We start from the raw sequence: 19,592 nt of genomic DNA on the forward strand, positions 1-19,592 counted from the left end.
TTAGGATATTGCTGCGCGGTGTGGGATCCTTACCAGGTGGGATTGACGGAGGACATCGAAAGGGTGCAAAAAAGGGCAGCTCGTTTTGTAGTATCATGTAATAGGGGAGAGGGTGTGGCAGATATGATAGGCGAGTTGGGATGGAAGTCCTTAAAGCAAAGACGTTTTTCGTAGCGGCGAGATCTATTTACGAAATTTCAGTCACCAACTTTCTCTTCCGAATGCGAAAATATTTTGTTGAGCCCAACCTACATAGATAGGAATGATCACCAAAATAAAATAAGAGAAATCAGAGCTCGAACAGAAAGGTTTAGGTGTTCGTTTTTCCCGCGCGCTCTTCGGGAGTGGAATGGTAGAGAGATAGTATGGTTGTGGTTCGATGAAACCTCTGCCAAGCACTTAAATGTGAATTGCAGAGTAATCATGTAGATGTAGATGTAGATACTTTTTTGCTTTCAAGGCTTGGTCAAACTGAGTGGTTTCAATAGTCTTACTATTACAGTGCACTTTAGAATCAAAATTTGGACATAGGTTCAACATTACTTTTCAAACATATTCCTATCTGACATGAAATATGGGTATGATGTAAAGCAAAATTAGTTATTGTGCATAGATTAAGTCTCTCACTACTAAATTCCTTTTTATTTAAAATGAAAATTAAATGGAATTCACTAACAGATTACTTCTCACTGTCTTTTGAATAAAGAAGTTAGTGTTTTCATAGATGGTTGTCTTTCTATTAATCGTTATGTAGCATAGACAAACTATAGATCCTGTTACAACATTAATATGCACTTTTAATACACAAGAGGAACCCAATATTGTACATAATTTGACTTGAATAGCAAGAGTAATAGAAACTTTCTATAATTAAGTAACTTTGTGCCTTCGAACTACTTTCAATGGACGGGGGCCCTTAATCTTGACCACTGTAGCAGAGCAAACTAAACACACTTTCATTACATCAGTGAAACACTTAGCAAGTATGAACATATAACGCTCATCAGTTGCAGTTCTGAACCTTTACTGCAGTGAAACACAAAATTGAGATATTTGTTAGATCCTTTCAACAAACATTATTAATCTTAGCACACTCTATTGCCATATTAATTTTAATATGCCTTCAATAAAGGACATTCGATAATCATAGTTCAAAGGGAGAGGAACCTGAGAGGTGTTGTGATAAGGAAAAAAATCAAGGTAGGTACATAAATTCAGTTATAAATTACCTTATATTTGAGCACACTAGCATATCCAATGAGCTGATCCTTCACTGTACATTACAGTAGTTCTTCTGTTCTATTACAGTGATTGCGCAATGTGGTGGCGTGTGCATGGTGGTAGGTGGATTTGCAGGTAGAATTGCTGGACTCTGTCATTTCTTGGTGGTGATGGTAGATACCAATTTCAGAATAGTACCAGCTCTTTATCCATCCAACCCAGGCATTGGAAAGCGTCAGGAAAAGCCTCTCTCGGATCCAGCACAATACACAACTTTTACATGAGCAGTTGACAGTTTGGTAGCTCGTCCCCGACTGACTCTTTGTCCCACCTTTCTATCCATGCCAATCGCAGTTTGCGCGCGCTGCATGCTTCCGTTCCCGAAGGAAACCACAACACCTTTTACATATGAAATAACTAAGAACCCGAAGTGAAAGTCAGCAGTTTACATAACAGTAACCAAACACATTAAATAAAACAGAACTTTTTCACATGTTGACATTTCTAAAAAAAATTATTCAAACAAAATTGTTCAACCTCAAAGATAACCAAAGAGATTATATGAGAAAGACAAAACATGATTTGCTCATATTGTGCATATTACAGAGATTACACTTCATTACAGTATCGAATTAATCATACACTAATTACAGAAGTTCAACGATGGAATGTTGAACAAAAAAGAAAGGTAAATGAATCAACAAAAGGTATGTAGTGTCTAAGCTATGGCGTTACAACTACGATAAGGCCGTTGGTTCACCAACACGTAGTGCCTCTGTATTTACACAGACGTAACTTAATGCGTAAAAACAGTACACGTGATTTTATAAGCCTTGGTTCGTATCCTTTTTTTACTGTTGGATAATAAATTGGATTGTTTTCCTATTGCCTCAAATTGAAAACTATTGAAGACCATCAAATGCAAAGAAAACTCTGAAGTTCTGTAGTAGGGACTTCCAGGGCTACCTATCGTACTCAAGTGTATAGACTATAATCACGTGGGTACTGCACACAGGCGTTGCTGACGAAGATGAAAAATTGTCTAATTTCCTGTCCCTTTCTCGCAATCACTTTTCGTTTCATTGCATAGCAAGTCACAGAAGACGGCATTTTACGTAACTGAGAGTTGGGACGAGAGCTGAACTGCCGTCGCGAATTCCCATATACAAAATTTAACAAGGGTTTTAATGTAGATAACAGAAAAAGATCGGTTGTCTGTCTCTGATGACGAAGAGAAACAACTAAATTGCTACCGTCAAGGTATCATTGTTTGTGAACTGTAATAAACTGGTATTCCTCGTTTGCTCGTTGTAAATTTGTGATAAGAAAAATACCGTCCTCTCTTTCTAGCTAAGAGGAAAGAGGGATGTAAATACACTTGAATTGAAAGTCATGCGGAGCAGCTTCCTCATTTTGCCTAAAAACGAACAGAATCTCACACCTAGGAATGTCAAAGAAGTTCAGATTTAGTCCTTTACGAATTCGTAAACAAAAAAGAAGTATAACTTTCTCTTCCGTTAACAGTAATAATACTGGCATGAGTCGGTTCCATTTAGTTAAAGGATAATTTGATAGGAAGAACATTTAGATGACGCCTATCCCCCAGCGTTTATTTTTTCCCTTGTGTTTATTTTTGGTATTACCTTACCAGTTCTCTTTAGATGGACATGAAAACTACTCGCTAATACAACATCACTGATCACTCGGGAGACAGTAAACAGCAAACGGCACTCCAGCCGCATCTTCCACAACAACTCGCAAATCCAGTCACACAACGTATCTTCACTAAGTGCTAGTGGCAACTGCAGTTTTTCGCCTGCTTTACCTCGATTGTTATCTGCCATTATTTCCATTGACTTACATTACTTGCAATTTTCGGCATTATGTCATCATCATCATCATCATCGTAAGCCATGCGCCATCCACTGTTTGACAAAGACATCCTCTAATATTTGCATATAGTACAGTCTACAGATATAAACACCCACGTCGCTTCCGCACATTTTCATTGTGTGACATACTCTATTACTGGCGACAGAGAGTACTGGGAACCGCAACGACCACAAAACAGCCAGTAGTAACCATCCGGAGCGAGATAAAGTGGAATAACCACATAAAACAATCACTTGGAACGGCAGGTGCAAGGTTGACATTCATTGGATTCAATGGAAGAAACGTAAGGGAATATAACTACGAAACCACGGGCTTAGAAAAACTTTGGCCTATTAAGTAGGCTATTGCTTGTTAGTCTGGATCCCTTACCAGGTGGGATTAACAGAAGAGATCCAACAAAAGGCAGCGTGTTTCGTTGCCGGTTCGTTTACTCGGCACAAGAGCTCAACAGACTCCAGTGGCAAACCCTACATGAGAGCAGGCCGGAGTAGCCGTGAGGTTCTAGGCGCTACAGTCTGGAGCCGAGCGACAGCTACGGTCGCAGGTTCGAATCCTGCCTCGGGCATGGATGTATGTGACGTCCTTGGGTTAGTTAGGTTTAATTAGTTCTAAGTTCTAGGGGACTGATGACCTCAGAGGCTCAGAGCCATTTGAACCATTTTAGTACCTTATTTCCTGTTATATTTCCTGAAAAGCTGGAAAATATAAATATTTCAAATACCGCAGGACAGCAAGAGATGTATTTCGCAGCGGCGAGCTCGCGGAAATTCCTCGTCGTAGTCAGCGCGACGGAATGCCGCGGAAAGGGGCCCAGGATCGATTCCTGACTGGGTCAAAGATTTTCTCCGCTCACGCTCAGGGACTGGGTGTCCTCATAATCATCATCTCATCTTCATCGACGCGCAAGTCGCCGAAGTAGCGTCAACTCAAAAGACTTGCATCAGGCGACCGGTCTGCCCTACGGGAGGCCCTAGCCATGCGACATTTCATTTCATCTACTCCACCTGAAATCTCTAAAACCTTTACTCGCTACGCAGATCGTTCGGAACAACTGTATGCTATGTTGTTTGATGAGTCCGGATGATAGGTCCAACCCTTTAGTAAGCTAAAGTTTATTAATTTGGAGATAATCTCTCGGCGATTTCTGACCGTGGAATATGCGTGTTCGCACTATCGTTCCAAACTTCACCTCCGAGCGATCTACGTCTTGTAATATCTGTACCTTCATAATTAACTATTTCGGTATGGAGATATACACACCTCGAATACTTGGTGTTAGCAATTGGATTTTATTTTGTGCAAAACACTCTTTGAACATTTACTATATACCGTAATGGCGTCTCACAACAATATAATCTCCCTCCTGTATTCAAAAGTCCGATCTCTCCATTAACTTCACCAAGAGCCTAAAAAAACTAAAATCCTCGTTTCGGTAAGACACAGAGATGCATTCGTAGCACTTAACGTCCGATTCTTGAAATCGGTGTATGCCGTCCACCACAATATAAATTCGTCGCACCCAAATTACAGTTTTGTATACATTGTTACACCATAGCGGGCACTTGTGATCCACCTCGGGTGCCGTGCAATGATGAACGCGCTCTTGGCGTACATTCCCTGACGTCGGGCTCCACGTTTGGGCCGTGTTCTCGCACTGTGTGTCCCCAATCGTACACAGCCGATGCGTTCTTCTCAGCGTTCGAGAAACAGCACTACGTTTCTTCGATGTATTACCGCTCACATTCACATGCGATGCTACTTATCCTCGTACGTTAAATGTCAGTGGTTCCTTCTTCTTAAAAATATATCTTTCGTCTCCAGCGGTGGTCGGAAGACGGTTATCATGTATTTTCCAAGCAGCATCACGATGTTAGCTGAGGATAGTCCATATTTGAAAGAAAAAATCCCTGTCTCCTTCCTATTCTTCCTGGTTCTTTGCGTGTTTTCTGTACTATAATGTTGTAATTACTGTACCCGTTTTCATGGAAAATTTGTGTGTTGTAGGTCGGCTGGGAAGCTTTATTTGTTATTGATGAAACGCGCCCTATATATCTAGGTTAGCATTGTATGACTCTGTACCTGATGGCGGTAGCTCACTGCTTGCAGGTGCAGCTTTGTGTCCTCTTCTTATAACCTGTAAGGCCTTGAATACCGTGGTCTTTTTCTCTTACTAGTTTATCCAAGAAAGTAAGACATCATCCATTCTCTTCGAATTTAGTTGTAAATGTAATGTTTTGGTGGATGTTGTGTAAGTGACCCAGAAACTAATACACGGTTTGTTTGTTGAACTCCCATATCTCGAAAGTATCATCGAAGTAGCAAAATAAGTCTGGGTTGTACGCGGGAATTTTAAAGTGCCACCTCCTCAATGTGTTTGGCATAGAGATCTTTAATTCCAGGAGGCATTGGGGATTCTATGGATACTCCATCTATTTGTTTATAATTTCTCATTGTGCTTGAAGCTGTATGGTACCAGGATCCATTACTTAGAGGATAATCACAATTCGTGCACACAAGTCGAGAGTAGTAGGTAAAGGGTTGACTGTCGAGTGCTAAGAGAGCCGGATTAGAGATGCTGTTGTCGCTCAGAATGTGCAACGAGTCGTGGTTGCAACATCGTAGTGGGAAGTAATACACTGGAAGTAGTTTCGCCTGAGTATGTCCCCATCGACGTGGGTAGGCAGTAATCCACAATAATCGCAGCAAAGCTCTTGTTTTCGCCACAAAAATCTATTTTATTTCTTTCATACTTACGCGTTTCGGCATGACGCCGTTTCTAAGGATCAATATATAAAGCGTCGAGTCCTACTTAATCGTATTAAGCTTAAGTGAAAACTCAATTTGGGTTCTGTTTCTTTGAAAATGGCGAAATGGCGGTACACGTAAAAATGGAAGAAACAAAATTGATTCTCGTGGTGTAGATGAGAGTTCTATTGTCAGTACAGAATATGATCGCCACATCTCATAAAGGTTTTACGTAAAGTGCTCCCGTAATTACTATATATACCTGTCATAAGTGAAATAAGTGAAGGTAAAAATATAGAGTGCCAATTACATACATCTGCTTCAACTGTGATGGACAGTGGATTGCAGTGTGGATCATGTGTGGACATTACCGTAATAGCTTGTGACCCTGGACGGGTGTTGAGATTAAACATGAGTAAATCTGTAATACGAAGGTGGTGACTCTCTCCCATTGTATTTAACGAGATTATATTACATTAGGTATCGCAAACTCAAAACGACCTTTATTACTGTGCAATAGATATTTTCTGGACAAAATGTTAAGCAGCCCACCTTTGTTGTAGCATCTTTCGTGCTAAAACCGATGCTTCTTAATCTTTAGACCGTAGTCACAAGGCACAAAGGTTATGCTGTCAGATTAAGATTTTACAATCAAACTTGAACGTGGGTGTTAGAAAGTGCATCCATAACAACGACTTAAGTGGAGTGGGATCAGGCGAACGAGCTGCTCCCATGGTATAGGCCCTATTCAACTTCACGGCAACATCTAATGCATGTGATCACGAACAAGGGATAATAAATCAGTTAATAAAATCATGGAAAAAATTATTCTTAGTTTCTTGCGTTCTACTGGCATATTTCCCCCACAATGCGTTTGGCTTCGCAGTTTTCAACTGAGACGTCTCCAAACCAGGAATGTGTATCTCGTATTTATATACAATTCCAGAAAAAAGTTAGTACGCTCTTTCAGAGGCTTCCACTTCGGTCAAGATTTATTGTTGCAACAGTATATATAGAGTACATGAAATGATGACATTTACAAATCAGTAGTACAAGCGGTTCCAAGGTACTAGGTATCGACCCAGTTGAAAAACCCAAGTGCGGCAATGCGGAAGCTGACTTCGTCATCCAGTCGATCGTACAGGTGGCGTATACTGTCCTGGGATACTTTATACTACGCCTGCTCAACCTGTTCACGTAGTTCTGTAAGAGTTATTGGTTGATGAGTCTCAAGAGTCACTTCTTGTCTCATCATATTCCACAAGTGCTCGGTTGGAGGCAAGTATGGAGATCGTGCTGGCCAGGAAAGTTGCTGCACGCCTTGCAGAGCACGTTGAGTTCCACGGGCAGTGTGTGGGCGAGCATTATCCTGTCGGAAAAACTCACAGCCGGCTCTCAGAAGTTCGTGTTGACACATTTGGGCTCATAAGCCCTCTTATTGGTGCTGCGGTACCTGTACTGCCTGCCACTGAGGCCCTGACAATACGACGAACCTGGCGGGCGTCTGTGCTGCGTGGACGCGCAGTACATCGCCTACGGGTCTGAGAATGTTAATGTAATGACTGATGTCAGCATCGTCTCACAACTGACACAGCGCCTCTAACTTGTTTGGCAGTTTTCCGAAAAGACCATCCCGCCTCTCGGAAGGCCAGAATTTGCCCCTATCAAACTCACTCATTTGAGCGTAGGGAGCACGTCTCCATAGGATGGTTGCTTGCTTGCTAAACACGTTTGCATGACACTGAGCCTGCTGGATGTCACCATTCCCTAATAAAGGATAGACACTGACGGCACTCTGTTAGCTATGCCACTACGCCATCTGCTGGCAGGCGACGTTGAAACTTTGTCAGTACATTTACTATTCCCCAGGTGGCACATACCCCCCTCGGACCGAAATTGGTGTCGTCTTTCAATGTGTACTAATTTTTCCCACCAATGTATTTGTTGTTCTTTGTTGCTATCCCTGACGGTTTAGAGCTTCATCGTGGGCACATCCCGTACAGCTGCAAAAGTCAAAGTGTATAATAATAAAAAAAGACGAAATTCCCTTTTCCCTTGGTAATACACTGCTACCCAACAAAACTGGAGGACTATGAAGGCGACATCCAGCAGACATCAAATGTTATGAAGCGTTTTACATGCTTAGATGTGTGAATGGTTACTATTTTGGCCTAAATCCACAGAGTACACAGGAGTAGCACAAACTACGTATATTCTGTATGTAAGGAAAGATAACACAGCGGGTTCCTCATTCAGAAATCATATTTGATTGTTGTTTGTCTGTGAGAAGATCGTCTTCTGCATCGTGTAAGAAAGAAAAGTGTCTACCAGAACGTATCGAAACTCGGCGGCGAGATTGTGGTTTATCGTTCCGCAAACTATAAGTGGCGTTGGTTGTCATACGAATAAGGAATCGATGGTTTCGTAAGGGCCAATTCAATGCCACATAGGATATGAATGGCCCCACGTGACTAGCGCCTGAAAGGTACGACAGAATGTTCTCTCGGCCGTGCAGGACCGAGCGTCTCGTCACTTAGCTTTAATAAAAAACTGGCTTTTTTCAGCAAGACATCCAATGAGATATAGCGACAACATCTGGAGCACTAAGGATAATTAGCACAGCAACCATTTTGTGGCTTCCTTGATGCGATACCAGAGTGAGGCGTGCTGACAACGGTAAGTGATAGGTTAAGAGAAGTGGGTGTGCCTTATCATCTAGGTCTCCACGACGTTATCTATCAACAACATACCGCAAGTCTGCACATTACTCATGTTATTTTGACCTATCGTGATGGAGATGACTTTTGACTGTTAGCTTTGCCAGCCCATTCTCCAAATCTGTCACCCACGAAAACAACAGGTCATGATTTGCCTTAAGACAGGCACACCACTACTCTTCATGATTTCTGGGATAAAGCTGATGCAACATGGGATGATACATCCGGATCTGTCATCCAAGCTCAGTTCGACATGATGCTCGGTCGCGTCAGAACAATTGTTACTGCTAGAGACGACAACACTGTATTAAATGAAGCACCATGAATAGCCCCAGATCACCTACAGATTTAATCATATACTTTTCCTCCTATACCCTGTATACAGAATAAGTACGAAGCCGTACTGAAAAGTACTACCACCGAATTCCTTTATTCTGTTCTTATTATCGATTTACATGTCATGAGCATTGCTGGACCGACATTGCTGCTTTGCAGTGACTAAAGGGACTACATCAGTGCATCAGAAACAGAGTTCAGTAATCTAGTTTCTCACCGCAGAAAACGTGTCTGCAACTGAAATCCATAGAAGACTGAAAGCTATGCATGGTGATGACAGTATCGACATCATTAATGTGCGATGTTGGGTTGTTCGCACTCGTAATGAAAGGAACGATGGTGCTACTGCTCAACGTGTACGACAGGCCTCGGAGCGGACGACCTCGTACTGAACACCGACGAGACTCATGGGAATCGGGTTGGTGAACTCACATGAGAAACAGAGAAAATCGTCGGATAACACAGACACAGCTCTCAAGTAAGTGTGGCATTATCACAAGACAGTGTACAGGTGATCATTGCAGAAGTGCAGTATAGAAAACTGTGTGCACGATAGATGCCTCGAGTGCTCAGTCCTGATTTGAAACCTAGCGAGGTGGCCCAGTGGTTAGCACAATGGATTCGCATTCGGGAGGACGACGGCTCAAACCCACGTCCAACCCTCCTGATGTAGCTTTTCCGTGATTTTCCTAAATCACTTCAGGCAAATGCCGGGATGGTTCCTCTGAAACCGCTGGGACCGAAGTGCTCGCTGTTTGGTCCCCTCCCTCAAATCAACCAACCTGATTTGAAGCAGTGGAGATTGGTCATGTGTCAACAATCAGTTTTGCATTTTGACAGTGAGGGTGATGGGTTTCTTAAGAACATTGTGACAGGTGATGAAAGCAGGTTTCACCGTTTTGACCCCGAAACAAGACAGTATCAATAGAGTAACGCCACAAAGGATCACCTACGCCAAAAAGTTCAAGACTATGTCATCAGCAAGCAAAGTCATGCTTACACTGTTCTGGAATGTTCATGATGTGGTGCATTTGCAATTATGCCTAAAGGCACCGCCGGATAAAATCTGCAAGGTGCCGCAAAACCCTCAGAAAACTGAAAGCACGAATTCGATGAGTTTGTCCACACATTTAGCACCCTCTCGTTCAGCGTGACAATGCTGGACCACACACAGGCGCTGCGATATCTGCAGCAGTTCGAGCCTTGGGTTCAGTATCATGGATTGGATTGTTTGGGAAGGAGACCAGACAGCAAGGTCATCGGTCTCATCGGATTAGGGAAGGAATGGGAAGGAAGTCGGCCGTGCCCTTTCAAAGGAACCATCCCGGCATTTGCCTGGAGCGATTTAGGGAAAGCACGGAAAATCTAAATCAGGATGGCCGGACGCGGGATTGAACCGTCGTCCTCCCGAATGCGAGTCCAGTGTTTAACCACTACGCCACCTCGCTCGGTCAGTATCATGGACTCACGGCTTGACCACATCAGATTTTCATCTGTTTCCGGAACTCAAGTAACATATTGAAGGATTTCACTCTGATGGTGACGAAGCAGTGATGTACGTTGTGTGAGGTTTTGGCTCTGTCAACAAAGTAACAGTCTACAGTGACGGCATCAACAAACTTATCTCTCGATGGGAGAAATGTGTTCGTCGCCTGGATGATTATGTTGAGAAGTAAATACGTAGACACAAATAACAAAGGTGTATAATGTCAATAAAGTCTGTTTTAGTTATCTGTTTCAGTTAACAAATCTTTAATAGTTTCTACAAAAAAACCGGAGGCAGCATTATTCAGCACGCTTCGTGAAGTTTAGTGGTTTGCTATTCTTCCAGGAGTTGCAGATTTAATGGCCAACAGTGTGTACACTGTGCTTCTATGCTCTGTGTCTGTCGGTTATGGCAAGATAAGAAAAATATGCCTGAAAACTGTAACCTTCAAACAGCTTCGCTATGTAACTGAATAACAGTTTACTGCAGTTGAGGACTGGGTCTCCAGTGTAGTTTGCATCGCATTGCCCATGCCGTTTGCGTGAATTTCGTGACGGCCGCGGCACAAACAGCCCATCTGAAGCGGCCGGAACAGGAGACACCGCACTAATTAATTCAGCGACTGATGACGCGCGGACGGACGTCACGGGTGACCAGGCTGGCCTGTTATTTGGCAGTGTCGCGGGGAGCCGTCTGCGAGGAGATGGCGCGGGAGGAGGCGGCGGCAGCGGCGGCGGCGGCGGCGGCACGCGACATGCAAAATACAGCGCCGGACGTCACCAATCGCACACGCGCCGCGGCCGCCGTGGTCGTGTGGTCGGCGCGGCTGTTTTATTCAGCGGGCGCGCGCTCGAGAGCGGCGGCAAACAGACACCGGGAAACGACTTCCCTGCCGCGTCCTCCTTCTTTCGCGACGGCCCTCGTGTTAGACAGTGCAAGGCGGAGGTGTAGACTTTGCTTTAACTCCATAAGGGAGTGGAAGTATTTGCTCCTGAGTCTCGTCTTTCATGCTCTTGAAAGTTACTCGTAGGAAGAAATTCGAACGTTCGCTTGGTCTAAATTATTTACCCCTCAACATCTAGAGCTCCAACGTCCCTATTATCAATGGATCTGGATGTTTGTGCCCTGTTCATGTGCATATGTGTGTTTGTGAGTGTGTATATGTGTTTGGTTCAAATGGTTCAAATGGCTCTGAGCACTATGGGACTTAACATCTGTGGTCATCAGTCCCCTATAACTTAGAACTACTTAAACCTAACTAACCTAAGGACATCACACACATCCGGAACCGCGCGACTGCTACGGTCGCAGGTTCAAATCCTGCCTCGGGAATGGATGTGTGTGTTGTCTTTAGGTTAGTTAGGTTTAACTAGTTCTAAGTTCTAGGGGTGATGACCTCAGATGTTAAGTCCCATAGTGCTCAGAGCCATTAGAACTTTTTAAAATATTTGTATAACATCGTCATTCTCTTCTGTTTTCCGCCTTTCTCTTAGTTATGCAGGTATGTACCGTCTATGGAACCAATTGAAGGCAGTATGTTTGTTACCATACGCGTTTCAGTTCGTTTATTTGGGAAGCACCATCAGCAGCCTATAATAAATGTCTCCTTTTTTTATATACAATAAATGTACTATGTGATAGATATAGTATGCTGCTATATTACATTTTGTCGTTTCTTTGTCTCGATTTTTTGGTTAAAATCAACCTTGAAAACCTGATTGTAGAAACAGAAAACTTCCTGGCGGAGGAAGAAAAAAAAATAAACTATAAATATTGGGCTAACACGACAAATACTGAAGAAATAAATAAATAACTTAATCACCATGTCATAGAAAGAGCAAAACAGTAAACTTCAAACAGAAAAAAACACCACTAAGAATCTAAAAGGAAAACTCCAAGCTAACAACATCATAGTCACAAGAGTTGATAAAGGGAACAGCATAGTACTGATGAATAAAGAACAAAATATAGAAAAAACTAAATATTTCATCTCGTCTAACAATATCACAAAACTGAAATCTGATCCAAGAGCAAGCTTCCCACACATACATAAAAAACTACGTTCCGTGCTGCGAACGCATCTCTGTGTTTTACCGAACCAAATATTTTGTTTTACGGACTCTTCGCGGGGGGGGGGGGGGGGGGAGGAATGGAGAAATCGGACAAGTATTCAAAGAGTGTATATCTCCATACCGAGATTAGTTAATTATCACGGTACAGATATTACGAGATCTTGATCTCTCGGAGGTGAGTTTTGGAATGATGGTAGTGCGAACTTGTATTTTCCACGGTCAGAATTCGTCGAGAGATTATCTCCGAATTAATAAACTTAACTTGCTAAACTGTTGGACCTCTCATTCAGACTCATTAGACAACATAGTACACAGTCGTGCCGATCGATCTGCGTAGCGAGTAAAGGTATAGAGATTTCAGGTGGAGCAGATAACTAAGAGAAACTTCCACGAGATCGGCGCTGCGGAATATATCTCTTGCACTCCTGGTATTAAAAACGAAATATTTATATCTTCCAGTTTTTCAGAAGAGCAAAGATAAAAGGAAATAAGCAACTCAGTTAAACCAACTAAAACCAATAAGTAAACCAATAATTAACATAAAATCACACTTAAATAATAATTATTTATAATAAAATATAAACAAAGAATATTTAAATTAACTAACCAATAATAATTTATTAAAACGGAAAAACAAAACAATAACACTCACGACATGAATAACAGAAGAAGATGGTACACTCTTATATATAAACAGAAACCAACACACAAGATTGCAAATATCCTAAAGAAACAGGGATTACACATAGCTTACAAAACAAGAAACACACTGCAATAACATTTGCAAACAAAAGACAAACCAGATAAATACCAAAGAGGAGGTATATACCAGCTAGAGTGCCAAGAATGTAAATCATTATATTCGGTGATGACAAGCAGGTACTTCAAAACTAGATAAAAATAACATGTAAGAAGTTGGAAATATGAAAATAGCCATTCTACCTTCGCCGAACCTGGTAAGACATGGACATGAACCACCCACATGGAATGTGACATGACAGTTGTCAGAGTGAATAATCACAACAAAAATCTCCTGACGTCGCAAGAAAACTTTCATATACAATGAGCCATTGCAATGGAAAAGAAGGTACTCAACGACCAAATTCATATAAGCAATAACTCTCTGATCATTCTAGGTACCAAAACAATAACAAACCAAACTGTAACCAGGATAAATAATTAACGAATCTCCTTCCTCCCTTTTCTCTCTCTCTCTCTCTCTCTCTCTCTCTCTCTCTCTCTCTCTCTCCCGCCCACACACATAAACACATATTTATATATATTAAGAAAATAAAAACCTTTTCACACAGCAAAATACACTCAAACAAATATAAAACTCACCCTCTCAGGAAAGAATCACACAGTTACAAAAAAATGGCTCTGAGCACTATGGGACTCAACTGCTGAGGTCATTAGTCCCCTAGAACTTAAAACTAGTTAAACCTAACTAACCTAAGGACATCACAAACATCCATGCCCGAGGCAGGATTCGAACCTGCGACCGTAGCGGTCTTGCGGTTCCAGACTGCAGCGCCTTTAACCGCACGGCCACTTCGGCCGGCCCACACAGTTACACACAGGAAACCCACACACAACAAATTAAAAAAAATATCAAACCACAACACGAACAAAAGAATGAGAAACACACAACAACAGTTGGCAACAAAAAAACACCAAAAACACACATATGTTGATCACAAAATGGAAAGTGCAATTGACATACGCAATGTGACAAATGTCGGTGATAGAACACCAGAAATCGGCCGGCTGGAGTATGGAAACTAACGGATACATCTCCAGGACCACACACATGAGTTAACAGTGCTGGAAATCGTAAGTAACACCAAACGGTAAGTTAATACTACCAATTTCGTGCTACAAAGTTGATTTTAACCTAAAAAAAAAGAAACAAGAGAAACAGACGACAAAATGTAATATAACAGCATATTATATCTACCATATAATACGATTATTGTATGTAAAACAGGAAACGTATCACAGGCCACTGATTATGCTTCCTAAAAAGTTGATGCGAAACACGTATGGCAACAAACGAACTGCCTTCAATTGGTTGCACAGACGGTACATACCTCCAAGAATTTGTATAATCATTTATCACATCATGATCGCTAAGAGATCTAACAAACGTTCGCTTTACCGCTTTCGGAAAGCAGTTGTCATCCTCAGTTTAATTCACTAAAAAGCTTTGTACAGATTTATAAACAAGTACAGTTATGCGTTTGAACATCATGGTGTCATTGAAAATTTCAATGAATGTACCTGATATAAGCCCATGATAAAAACGACATTTATTATTTGAATCACAGTCTTCTTCCACAATTTCGAGCAAAACAGCGCGAAACTTTGCTCTTTCGTCAGTACAACGCAAAAGCGACTCGGGCGAAAGAAACGCTTAAGTTTTCTTCATGAAATCGACTATGAGTGTTTTCTCATGCTCCCTGATCACGTGACCTAGCTCATAGCAATTGTTTGCCTTTTTCGATGTTGAAAGACGATCTCCATGTTCGCACATTCCTTAGTAGTGCAGTCCACTTTAAGGTACTGGATTTCACTGAATCGTTGATGACTTGGAAGCGTGTCTCTCACGTGGAAATCTGGCCTTTGTGCCCCGTCTAAGGAGAATAGGTTCCGATATTCGGTACAGAATCTGTTTGTTGCTAATCGTCCCGAATGGTACAATGTTTAATTTCGTCGCACTCCCTACCAATGAACCCTGTCAGTGTCTTGTGACTTATATAAATTTTGCTTGGTTGGATTTTTCTTCCCTATTAGTACTCTGTAAGCCACGGATTTTCTAAGCGTTAATGTTAAATATGCTATCGCGGTTTAACTACCTATGGAGACACTTATGTGCATTTATATTCAGACAGTCACTTAAACCAGTTTTTCTTTGCCGCCACTTTCTATTTATACCGATTTCCACTTACCGGAGGAATATTTACAGAATTCTTACTGCAATAAAAATCAAAACAAATGGCAACAACTGTTAACACTACACCTTGCGTATCTGTGGTAAGTGCGACTATTTGATGAGTTTGCCACGTGCCATAACAGATTGAAACACGTCATGCATCTTCGCATAAAGATTGTTTCTCAGCCAACGGCAGCTCATAAGTTCTCGTTTCCTGCGTTGATTACCGAGACACGAATCAACTAACAGAACAAACAGGTTTACATATTCGTTTTCAGTTCATATTGGCCGTGATCCAACTGCGAGTGCACAGGAGACAATTTTCGATTATGTGTTTCTTTGTGGAAAGCGGAATCTATTCAAAAGAATTGTATTTTTATCATCTCTTATCTAGAGGTGAATTATGGCAGACGCTATAGCGAGTTAGACTCATTGAAATTTTAAGGCTATTGTTGTAGCAGCCCTTACAGTCGTCGATGTTAATTTGCATTTTTTTTTTTTTTTTTTTTTTTGAGTTATCGGGTGCCTCTGATCGGTTTCAAGCGGCCCACCACGAATTGCTACTCGGAGAAGAAAAGATAATAGCTGGATGTATCCCAAATTCTGTCTTTCTCTACCCTCCACAGCTCCCCCTAGCACCTCGGAAATTATTCCTTGGTGCCTTAACAGGCGTCCTTTCGTCAGTGTTAACTGTGTCAAATTAATGATAGTCTGCTCACAAATTAATGTAATAATTACGTCAATACAACGGTTTATGTCTAAAGGTAAAGACGATTTCTTGTTCATTCGAAAATGAATTGCCTGATTTGTGGTTAGCGAATATGGCAAGGACTTTCGGAAAATAATTTTTGGATGCTCTCTGACGAATCTGCAGACGCGGTCAATACATCGCGAAAAACGTAAACCCGTGATTATTTCTGTGAATTTTCTGCACAATCAGTTGGATTTCCATGTTTCATTTGTGTACTGCATTGCACTCTTGCAGGCTCCGAAGATTTATAAGTGAAACCATAGGATAATTTTAGTTTGCAGGGGACCGAACAACTTTAATAGTTTGGCAGCTGAGCGACGAAATCTTTGAGACCACTGCTGCGATTATAACAATTTTCGGATTTCATTTACAATTTCTACGACGAGCGATACTGAACACACTTCATTAGCGAAGCTAACCGAATCTGATGCTAAATAAAAGTGGACACTAAACAAAACCAAAAACTAATAACAAACTTAACATAGAAGAAAAATTGAGACTTTTTATACGGTTTTGCCTATTCTAAAAAAATCCACAAGGACATTGTGCAGCACAGGTATACAAACCACAATGCTTGATGCATTTTTATGCATGATGAGATATTTGTTGTGATTACTCAGGTTCACGCAAAATTCAGTTTCCTTTTGCTATGACCATTGGCAATTAATTGTGAAAAGTAAGCTTTCGTGCCAAGGCTGTACTGTACGAATTTAGCAGTCAGATCGAATTACCGATTTGATTCAGGTATCAAAATATTGTATATGAGAGGGAATTCTGACTTACATCCATAGGCAATACGTTGTCAAAACCTAGCATGAATCTTGCAAAGTTTCAAGTTTTGTGTGGCTATTTTGTGGATAAGAAAATCGGACAGCTTAGAATTTCAATGCGCCTCGTAGGCTAATGTATGTATAATGCCACTCATGAATAGTTTATTCCATGCCCACCAGAAATTAGCCATCGTATACATGACACTCCTCAATTCCAGTTCATGTGCTGCATGACTGTTCCACACGTTTCACTTCTTACAAGCTATAACTTCTCAGTTTTCACTCTAGCACAAGCACTGTGATACGTCTGGGTTGTTTATTGTTAACGTTTCACTTTTGTACGGGGCTACGCTGCAGACAAATACCTTAAAAATGACTTCCTAACTTTAAAACATATGTCACATCTCAACAAGTTCCTCTTTTTCGGAAATGCTTTGCTAGTCCGAAGTTTACTCCCTTCTATTCCTGCCAACTTAAGTTATTCTGCTGCTGGAATACTAAAACTCATCTATTACTTTTAGTGGTTTACTTGCTAAGCCTAATCCCTCAGCATCACTTGATTTAATTGGCTTCCAAACAAAACAAGCTAGTTACACAAAATCAGAGGAGGAATGTAACAAATTCAGCTAACGCATAGAGGTATTTATAGCAACACACCACAACTGCCTTTATTCTAAAATTCAAATTAATTTAAAATATGGAACAAGTTTTCTGCCAAACTGCAGTAGTGAGAATTGTTTCAACTCCAAACTGTAATTTTTGTATTTTAACTGCCTTCGGTATAAAACCTGGTCCTCTTGCGACTTTTTAGGCCATGTGTTCAAAAGTAAAGAAATACTTTGACGCATAATGACTATCTAAAATTACGTTGATCCAACTTACGGCTTTCCCCGAATCATGTCGTATTACTGTATTAATAGAAGCTCACACATTGCCTTAGTATGACGAGCATCCCAGAACTTCGTGAACTATTGCTGGAATTTTTGTCCATTTGTTCCTTTATGCGCACCATTCACACATAGCTCTTGTTGTGTAACAATCCTCGTTGGATAAACAGTATAATCGATTATATCAAGGCAACTTTGTGGTGTCTGTAGAGCGGCGCAGATGAAATAAGCGAGCATCAGTAGACACGCATGACACTGCGGCATTCCCGGCAACGCCTTTTGCGACTGCGCTGTGTGACCGCAAGGTCCAGACTTGTGATTTGTTCGTGCTCTCTGCTTATTCGCCGCGCCTTGCCAACTGCCGTAACTGTCGTCGTTTAGTTTCAGATTAGCCACTGCTGACCATTAAAACTGCAGTTCCATAAATGCAGCATGGAACGAACGACAAACTGACATAAGTGTGCTATATGCTTGGATATGCAAATGACTAACGTGTCAGCGCTGTAGCACAAAACAGGTAGGAGTAAGGTCATCTGCATTCAGCATGTGAGGACAGATTACGTGGCAGGTTCCTTATTCGGAAATCTAAATGGAGGCTATCGAAATTGCGGTTTATCTTTCTGCCTCCCATAGTCTGAATCCCACGACTGTCATGCGACCATCGAGTTGTTCGGTTCGGGGAAGGCCATATACTCAACGCCAAGCGATCTCAACTGCCCGTCGCCACTAACATCCAACAGGACAAACATATTCTTCGCTCTGACGTGTACGATCGTACAGTCACGGCCATAGACGTTGGCCAATTTCAGAGGGGGGACAGGGTGGTGATGGTGAAATCCCATGACTCACCGATGACATAGCTGATGACATCGTAGAGGGGGGGGGGGGTCGCATCCTCTGTTGTGCTTCAGAGTCCATAGAATATTTACTGATCCGCACAAGATAAACATCGTGATCTACTGCAAACAAAATGGTGTGGGAAGAAATGAACGTGCAGACTGAAGGGCCACCTTTCAAAGTGCATGAAGCAAGGGGAACTGTTTAGAGTTAAAGCACAAACAGTAACATTAGAACCTAAATGTGGTAGCCAGGCTGAGACAATACCAGGTTAAAGAGATTGCTTATTACATCAAACGGATGCTTCAGTTATTGTCAGACTAAAGTATCAACAATACTTCTGCTTCCTTCGAAGCCATCTGGTTGGGAAATCTGTAACCATCATAACAAAGGGAAAATAAGTTTAAGGAGACTACATTGGAGAGAAAGGACATACACTGCAGTGACAAAAAGTCGTGAGAGAGCGATTTGCACATTACAGATGGCGGTAGTAACGCGTACACGATATAAAAGGGCAGTGCACTGGTGGAATTACCATTTGTACTCAGGCGAATGATGTGAACTGTTTCCTATTTGATTATGGCTTGAACGCGGAATGGTAGTTGGAACTAGACGCATGAGACATTTCATTTCGGAAATCGTTAGGGAATTCGATATTCCAAGCTCTAAAGTGTCAAGAGTGTGACGACAATACAATACGTCAGGTATTATCTCTCTCCATGGACAACGCAGTGGCCGAAGACCTTCACTAAACAACCGACGGCAGTACCACTTCTGTAAAATTGTCAGTATTAACAGACAGGCAACGCTGCATGAAATAATCAAGAAATCAATGTGGGACGTACTAAAAACGTATACGTTACGACAGTACGGCGAAATTTGCGTTAATGGACTATGACAGCAGACGACCGACTTGAATGTGACCCAAGAAAAGGATCGGGATTA

Source organism: Schistocerca serialis, chromosome 6 (genome assembly GCF_023864345.2).
Source record: "Schistocerca serialis cubense isolate TAMUIC-IGC-003099 chromosome 6, iqSchSeri2.2, whole genome shotgun sequence".
Lineage (NCBI taxonomy): Eukaryota > Metazoa > Arthropoda > Insecta > Orthoptera > Acrididae > Schistocerca > Schistocerca serialis.